Source organism: Petaurus breviceps, unplaced genomic scaffold (assembly GCF_028583685.1).
Source record: "Petaurus breviceps papuanus isolate PSGF00001 unplaced genomic scaffold, PetGlider_PUasm1.0 90763, whole genome shotgun sequence".
NCBI classification, from domain to species: Eukaryota; Metazoa; Chordata; class Mammalia; order Diprotodontia; family Petauridae; genus Petaurus; species Petaurus breviceps.
Genome location: NW_027187340.1, coordinates 12679066 through 12688491, shown reverse-complemented (window position 1 = coordinate 12688491; position 9426 = coordinate 12679066).

Sequence of the window (9426 nt, the reverse complement as noted above, 5' to 3'; positions counted from 1 at the left end):
AATGGAGAGCTGCTATGCTGGTATTTTGAACCTTGGAAGTTTCCTTTGCTTGGAATTACAATGTGGCACCTAGAACTATCCACAATTTTGTAGAAGTGGTCTGAACAGGGCTAAATACAGTGAGAAAAAGATGATTTATTTTATTGTTTGGGGAAAATTATTATACTGTGTAAATCTGACCCTATGTGATTAAACTTTGCATTCAGAATGCTGCCTGACCCAGATAACTCTCTAGGAATACTGAAGATAGCTATATGTTATTTTGGGTTCCCCCAGGTCCTAGATCCCATCCAAAGCATTTTTATTTTGGGTCCACACCAACATCTTGCAATGGGTCCACCCCAAATCTGTGTTTTGGCTTATCCAAATTTTATTGAATGTTTAGAATTACCAGTATCTATCCCAATCTACATTGTTTTCAAGTTGCCTTCTTCGCAATTTTGCATAAGGTAAACTTTCCAGAGCCTGGATGGGAAGGAGTCACACTTTCTTTTCAGCTCACTCTCCTCCACCAAATGACTTAATACATTTCTTTTTAAAACTGTGTATTGGAGTTTGTTCTGAAGGAATAACAGGATGTTCCTCTTAATGCAGCTTCAGATTACATTTACATTTTTAACTACTATATGACACTGCAGTCCATTAAAATACTGTTGAGCTTCTGCAAACAAATTGATGTGTAAGGTATACCTTATACATCTTGTATGTGTAGTCTTGATTTTTTAAAAACACAAGTATAAAACTTTATGTTAATTCAATAAATTAAATTAAGTTTTATCAATTTGTTTATTAAATTTAATCTTATCGGGTTGGCCATGCACCTGACTATAAAGATCACTTTGTGGCTTTTGCTTTCACACACTGTTGAAGTGTGGGGAGGTAGATAAAACTGTGGTGAGCCTTGCAAGTTAGGTTAAGTAATTCAGGCTTCATCTAGTAGTCACTGGGGAGCCATTGAAGGATTTGGAGCAGGAAGTACTATTACATGATCAGTATTATGAATTAGGAAGATTGATTTGTTGTTGGTATGAAGAGTAGATTAGCATAAATAAAATTAAGTAGGAGTAGAACTGATAATAAGCTATTGAAATTATGTAGTTCTAGTAATGAGGTAGCACAGACTTAAATTAGGTGCTGGTGCAAAAATAAAGGAAATGATAAAAATGAGACACAATACAGAGGTATTACAGGATTTCTTTTCTGGTGAGCTCTAAGGATGAAGGGCAGGGAAGAATTAAGAAGGATTTGGAGGTTTCCTACTTGTGATGAATTGTGGAATGATGGTGACATTAAGGAAAGAGCATGTTTTATGAGAAAAATAATGACCTTGGTATAGGACAATATTGAATTTTGGTTTGTGGTAGGAGTAATATCCTAACTTCTCTAATACCTATGCTTGGTTAGTTTTTCTTTAAAAGATCTCATGACCAACCTAAAGACTTGGTTGACTCAGAGGATTAAAGTCTCAGCTTCTTGCCATTCTTTCTGGTCACTTGAGTACTAAATGGTTATGAAATGATTCCAGTGACTCTTTCTAACTTGTCAACTCATAATGGCAATTCAAGTAAAGGAGTTTCACTCAGCTGAATCAACTCAAGCTGTTCTCAGTGTCTATGTTTGTTGACTATCCTTCTTCTGCTATGACTAAGTAAATTTCCTTTTGTTAACTGTTGAATGAACTACTGGGGTCTCATTGTGTTCCAATATTGAACTTAAACCACCAACATACTGACCTGATTTAGACTTAGCCCTAGAACAAGTTGTCAACAGAACATTCAAAGCAAGATGTAAAGAAGTCAATTGGAAATTCAGTTTTGAAAACTAAAAGGAGATATGGGGACTGCAAATGTAAATCTAGATCATTTGCACAGAGGTGATCCTACAGAAGTACATGTGATTTGGAAGAGTGTAGCACAGAAAGACCAAAAGGATTATGTTTTAGGGGATGTCCATGTATCCAGGCAAGTGGAGAGAGAAAAGTAGAATAAAAGAGATGAAAGTGGGGTGGCTAGGTGGTGCAGTGAGTAAGAGTGCCGGCCCTGGAGTTAGGAGAACATGGGATCGGTTAGGCCTCAGATACTTAACACACACACACACACACACACACACACACACACACACACACACAACAACTGGCTGTGTAACCTTGGGCAAGTTATTTAACCCCAATTGCTTTAAAAAAAAGAGATGGAAGGAGAAGCCAGAGATGTATAGGAGGAGAATCAGAACTATACACCAGTAGATGGGAAAAAAGGAGAGTTTCAAGAAGAGGAAAGTTAGTAGTTTTAAATGATGCAGACAGGGCAAGGAAGGTGAGGGCTAAGAAAAAGACATTGGATTTGTCAATTAGGTGATGATTGACCTTTTGGGGAGCAGTTTCATTCATCAGAGTAGTGAGCCAGATTGAAAAAGGAACAAGATGAAAGTGAAGAAATAGAGGAATTCAATAGTGAATAAATTTCGAGAATTTTGGCTGTGAAGGGGAAGAGAAAGGATAGCAGCTTAAAGGGTAGTAGGTTTTAAAGTAGCATTTTATCTTTTAGGATGTGGGAGACCTAAACGTATTTGTGCACAGAAAAGAACCAATAGAAAGGGAGAGATTGAAGATGAAAGGGAGAAAAGGGATAATTGATGGAGCAAGATTTAGGAGGAGGTTGAAGGAGAAAGAATCAAGAGCCTAATCAAAGACTGACTAGGAACTGTATAAATCATTATCTAATTATGCTACATTTACCAGAAAACAGGTACTCAATTAAATACTGGAAAAGATGGCTAAAATATTGAATTTCTTATAAGGAAGATGATTCTAATAATCTATTTCTTTTTGTAATTGGCCTTTCATTATTCCATTTGGTACTTCCCAATTTAAGCTATATAGCCAAAAGCTAACTTGCAAAATAATTACCATGAGAACCATTTAAACCCCAAAGCATCTGAAGATTAAACTGGAAGGAGGAGAATACAAGGAACATTGATGAAAATGGGGAAAAAAACCTGTCAAAATATCTATTAAAAGCTATTTTCTTCTTTGAGATAGTGGAATCACTACATGTGGACTCCAATATCTCAGTCCTTGATGTGCTACATGGAATTATATAAATTGCACTAATGAAAAAGATAATGGGAAGAATGACTAGATTAGACTATAGAGGGGTGACTCCTCTATAATGACTATATAGACTATAGACCCTTTTACAACCCAGAAATTCTCCCCAAATCTCCATTTTGGGGAAGGACCCAGATCAGACATCCCTGATTCTTCAGACTTAGCCACCATGTCCTTGCATAAGTACTTCCTTCTCTAACCACTCTCTTTTCCACTTCTTAGCTCCTTTTTTATGAGTTGTCTTTACTCCCTAGAATGTAGATTCCTTTAGGTCAGGTATATAAATATGTGTGTGTGTGTGTGTGTGTGTTTGTGAGTATATGTGTGTGTCTATGTGTATGTGTGTATCTGTATATCCCCAGTGCTTGGCACAGTTTATGGCACATAGTGAGTGCTTAATAAGTATTTGTTAACTTTGTTAATTGACTACTAGAGGACAGTGATGGATCAATTTTTTAAAAAGAATCATCATCATCTTCAGCATCATATCACAGAGTTACTTTAACTTTCATTTCTTTAATTATTTGTGATTTGTAGCATTTTTTTACATTGCTATTGACAGCCTAGTTTTTTCTTTGAGAACTACCTATTTATATCCTTTTATGAATTGCATAAGTCTTAGTTATGTATTGCAGCCTACTACTTTTCATAACATTAATATTTGAAAAAGGGTTTTAATAACTACTTAATAGTTTATGAAAGCAGGTATTGAAAGCGAAAATTTAGATATTACTACTAAAATAAGGTTGACATCAATGACTGCTCACTTGATGAAGAACCTGGCAGGCTTTAGAGATCATATATTTATATTCACTTTACTTGTGTGTGTGTGTGGTTTGTCCTTGATTCTTGAAGAGGAACATGACATCAGGAAGATGATGCCATGACTTGCAAGTGAATTGGATTCAAGTGAGGGATGACTGTGCAAGGTCACCAGCCTCACTCTCTCCTCCAGAACCACCTGGTTTCAGTGGCAAGACATAGATCAGGATGCCTGGAGATGGCCCAGGGTGCAGTGGGAGACTCTGACCCTTCCAAACCAAGTTCTTTCTGAGTTCCTACTTTGACTGAAGCAATGCCCATTCAGAGATTACAAGGGATGGCCCTTTTAATAAAAAAAAAATCAAGCTGGGAGGGGAAGATCCTTTGGGTTTCTTGGCAAAAGAGAAACAATTGGGGCGGCCAGGTGGCTCAGAGAGTAAGAGGACTGGCTCCAGTGTCGAGATGACCTGGGGATCAAATCTGGGCTCAGATACTCAGCACCACACTCAGAAATAACTGGCTGTGTAACCTTGAGCAAGTTACTTAACCCTGATTGCTTTAAAAAAAAAAAAAGAGAGAAACAGTTACTATTTACATTCACTCTGAGCCCTCAGGGTACAAAAATAACCATTAAGTGGTGCTCTGGTAGGGACCTATTGTTGACCAATCAAGGAGAGCCAGAGTGAATTGGGTTTAAGGACTGGTCTTTAAGACAGAAATCTAGTCTGTAAACCCCAAGATATCAAGGTAGGTTTCTGCCACCAAAATTTACTTTCCTTTGGGCAGAGCACCCTCAGGTAAGGGCACAATACCCCATGTAGAGAGAGGAAAAGAGAGGACATTACAGAACAGGACAGGAGGAGCAGAGTTGCCTGTTTGAAACTGGCCAATTGGGTCCCCAGTGGGGCAGCTCACATTACTCACAGGTTGTGCTTTGTCCTTCATTCTCAAAGAGGACCATGATATCAGGAAGATGATGCTATGACTGGCAAGTGAATGGGCCTAAGTACGGGAAGACTGTGCAGAATCACCAGTCCCTCTCCTCTGGAGCGATTTGGGTCTAGTGGTCAGACACAGATCAGGACAACTGGAGATGGCTCAGCATTTACTTGACTTAAAGGTATTTACTTGACTTAAAGAATACAAGATCCCACTGTGTGTTTGTTGAGTATAAAAAACATTCAAACATTTAATTCAGCAGAACTGTACTCCAGCAAGATGTCTCTAATGTACACATTATGCTCAAATAGAGATAACTTTGCTAGATAATCCTCTGGTTCTTAATATCAGCATAAAATAGGGAGATGAATAGTGTGGCAGGAGGAAAAAACCTCAAACAATTTGAAAGAGAATGTGAGTTAAAATCCCCATACTGTCATTTATTTTATTCCCTGAGTCTCACCTCATTTGTCAAATGAGAGGGATGGATTACATGACCTATAAGATTCCTTCTGGTTGCAAGTCTTTGATCCTATGAAATGTTACTTTCAATAAGTAAACACAATATAATTTGAGGAAGGAGAATATACTAATGAAGAGGGAGATCAAGAAAGTCTTACTATAGGAAGTAGGCACATGACCTGAGACTAGAAGGAAACTAAGGATTCTAACAAGTGGAGGGATATAGGGAGTACATTCCAAGCCTAAGGGATATATTGTCTCTGTGAAAAGCCAAAGAGGCAAGGGATGGATTATTCTGAGTCTGAGAATAGCAAGTAAAGGACATTGGCTAGAAGATAAAACATACATTTAATCAAAAAAGGTAGTCTATAGTCAGATTGTAAAGGACTTTAAATGCTAAGCTGAGAAATTTGTGTTTTATCCTAGAGGCAACAGAAAGCCACTGAAGCTTTTGAGCAAGGGTTGACACAGTGGTTTAGACAGATAATTTTTATAGGTGTGAAGGATAGATGCCATGGGAGAGGAACTAGAAAACAGGAATTCAATTTAGAGGGTATTGTAATAATCCAGGTAAAAGGTGATGAGAGAAAAATTCACTAAAGGTATCTTTCCATGGTCAAGAAGGATACCCCATACAAAGAAAAGAGGAATTCCTTATGGATAATAAGTCCCTTAGACACTTAAGAATTTGCCTTAATATCTGGAACACTTCAGAGACTCTTGAATGAGATAGATTCACAGCTATTTAGAAGAGTTGGGTCTAACAATCCAAGCAGGATGATTAAATGAATGAAGGGGTGCCTAATTTCCAGAGCAGGGCAAGTAGGTGGTGCAGTGGATAGAGAGCTGAGTATAGAGTCAGGAAGACTCATCCACTCCAGTATCTCTGCCAAAAAACTCCAAATGGGGTCACAAAGAGTTGGACATGACTGAACAAGAAGAACAATGTCTTGTTCAACTATGCTAAATTCGATGGATAGTTCATTGAGTTGGTCTGTGAGTACATTTATCTTAAATGATAGACAGTGAGCTGGGCCCAGGACAAAATAGGCTGAGATGAATGAGCAGCATTTGGACATAGTATTTGGACATTAATGCCTTCACCAACTTCAAGCTTTTCCCTAAAACAAACAAAACATGGATCTTTTAAATATTGTTAACAAAATACAAGTATTCTCATTTTGAGAGACCCCATAGTGCAAGGATTCTTAACTTGTGGGTCCATGAACTTGTTTTTGAATATTTATGTAAATATATACATATATGTATGCATATGTATGTATACATGTATATGTGCATATGTATATAACTGACTATATTTCAATATAATTGCTTTCCTTTGTAATCTTATATGTTCTGTTTTATACATTTAAAAATATAATTCTGAGGCATCCATAAGCTTCACCAGTTTCCTTATGGGCTTCATGATGCAAAAAAAAAAAAGATTAAGAATCCATAGTATAATGGGTAGAAAGTTTGCCTCAGATTCAGGAATACCTGGGTTTGTCTTGCTTCTACCACACAGTGCTTGTGTCATCTTGAGCAAGTTACTTAACCTTTCTCAATGCCTCATGTAACTCACTAAGAGTATAAATTGCTGAATATTTGGTGGAAGAATTTTTCTCACTGAGAATTCCCCATACCAATGAAATCCTAGTGTAGACAAGAAATAATCCTTACTCCATGCTATATGTCTACTCATCATGAACTATCACAATCTTTGAAGAATCAAAATTACAAGTTACCCAAAGGACAATGAAGAGAAATATGGTTTGTGAAAATATGGTATGGTGTGCTACAAATAAAGAATTGTACATAAAGAATTGTAAGAGAGGTGTTATGAAAGTGATGTATGACCAGAAAGAGTGATGAGTCAGTCATATAGCAATAGTGAGAAATTTCAGATGAATTCATTTGAAAGAGACCTGGAGGAATGTTCTTAGAACTTTGGATAGATTCCCCTGTGAAAGACTGAGGAAAGAGTATGGAGAATGGATGGTTGTAATCTGCACTGATGGAGGCAGTGTCCATATTAATTAAATTGAAGATCCACTGAAATATTTTTATACTAGACAACACATTAGGTTTCAATAGCTAGGTTTCACAAAGGTATCACTTTTGGCAGACTCTTGTATCAATTGGAAGGAGAAAATTTTTGATTTCCCAGAAAGAAGACAGTTAACTGAATTTTTTTGAAGCTTGAATTAAAGTTTGAAATTGCTTAGAGCAGAGGATTATGGATGCCAGAGACTTTAAAATAGTGTCATTTGGCCAGCTTATTGTTTAACTTAGTTTTGGCAATTTTTTTTTTGTTATTTAATTGAACAGTTATGATAGATTCCTCTGATTACTCTTATTGTAGGGAGAAAGTTAAGCATCTGTTCCATTGTGATAGATTCTGAGAATTTAAATGACTGATGACAGAGGTAACTTGATAGAACTCACCAAATGGCAAAGATAAGGCTAGAACACTTCCCAGATCTAAATTGATACCTAAGTGAACAGTCCATATTCCCTGACTTGCTTTGTTAAAATTATGCTAGCTATAACAAAGTCTAACAAGGGAGCTACTGCCTTTGCAGAATGATTGGAACACTGGTATGCATGTCTGTAAATGGGAGGAAAGAAGAGGGAAGCTGAAGCTGCAGACTTTAATCTTTTGACTCATAAAGCAGAAATGGTAGAATCTTTACATTTCATTCAAATTATCAGCTTTGACCAGCACCCGGGAGGCAGAGCTCAGATGCTGGGGGTGAGGGGAAGAGGTTCCAGAGCTTGTCTTTAAGGCTATCTTTATGGGTAAGAATTTCTGCAAGTAAATCCATCTAGATTAAAGCATGAGGTAGCCAGACTGGCTAGTTTTATAGCCAAAGAAAAAATTCTGCCATGTTTGGTAACTCTGGCAAAGGCTTCTGTAGTTTAGGTTGGTGCTGCTGATGCAGCGTCTGCCATCTGTTTCTTAAGGCATCCTTACTGGTCCTTCATCCAAGTTTTGAGCAAAGATCTGGCAGTGCCCTGTTGTTTGCTAACCAGAAATTAGAATCTATTTGACAAGTGCTTCTCTCTGAGAATGATGTTCTGAGCCTACAACTTGATTCTAAGTCTTCTGATCTACAACAACAATAATAGATAACAAATTATACATATACACATATTACTTTAAGGTTTGCAAAGTACTTGACAAAATGTTTAATTGATCTTTACAACTGCAAAGCCAATCATGAGCAGTTCTCCTGAGGGCTGCTGTTGTAAATAACTTTAAGGATCTAATTTCATAGTATAGTGAACTCTATTTATTCAGCATATATGAATAAACTAAATAATAAACTAAAGCAAATTATTCAAGAAACTAAAGCAAAACATTTACAACAATATAACATAACAGCTTATTGCTAAGGTGACCACATAGTCTTAAACAAAACATAGCATTCAATAAGTCACAATCTCCTCAATCAATATAGAGTACCCAAGTAAACTCTTCTTTCATCTTGACTGAGGATGGCTTCCAATCATCCTTAAGGGGTAGCAGAAAGTACAAACACCATCCACCTTTAGTTACATTAAGTTACTGATATCATCAGTCAGCACTGAGTACCCAAGTAAAGTCTTCTTTCATCTTTAACTGGAGGCTGACCTCCAAACCTCAGACTCCTTCTTCATGGGCTGACCACTCCCAGTACTTGCCTGCATTCACACATAGGCAGCACTCTGCTCCTGCTCCACATTACAGTTGACTGGGACAGCTCCACTCCAAACTCTTCACAGTTTCTGTTTCTAGGAAAACAAACTTCAACTTTCTGTGTGAGAAATCAACACAGAACAACAGACAGGACTTCTGTCTGAGAAATCAGCACAGATAGATGAAGTGCTGATATCCAAATATTCTCTCTCTTAGTTCTCCCTGGTCCCAGCTTATGCTTCAGCTTTTATCTTCTCTGCTCCTTCCAGTTCCACCCTTCCTGTTCTGCTCTTTCGGCAAGCTCCTCCAACATGTGATGATGTTAGGCCTTTTAAGGGCAGGGAAGTTCTCCAAACTCTTTTAGGCCCATTAAGGGCAATAAAATGTATACTATTTCCAACAAAGATTTGACACAAAGGTGAGACTCAAAGGCACTTGAATAGCTAAAACAAGCAGCAAAGTACTGCTTTGCTTACCA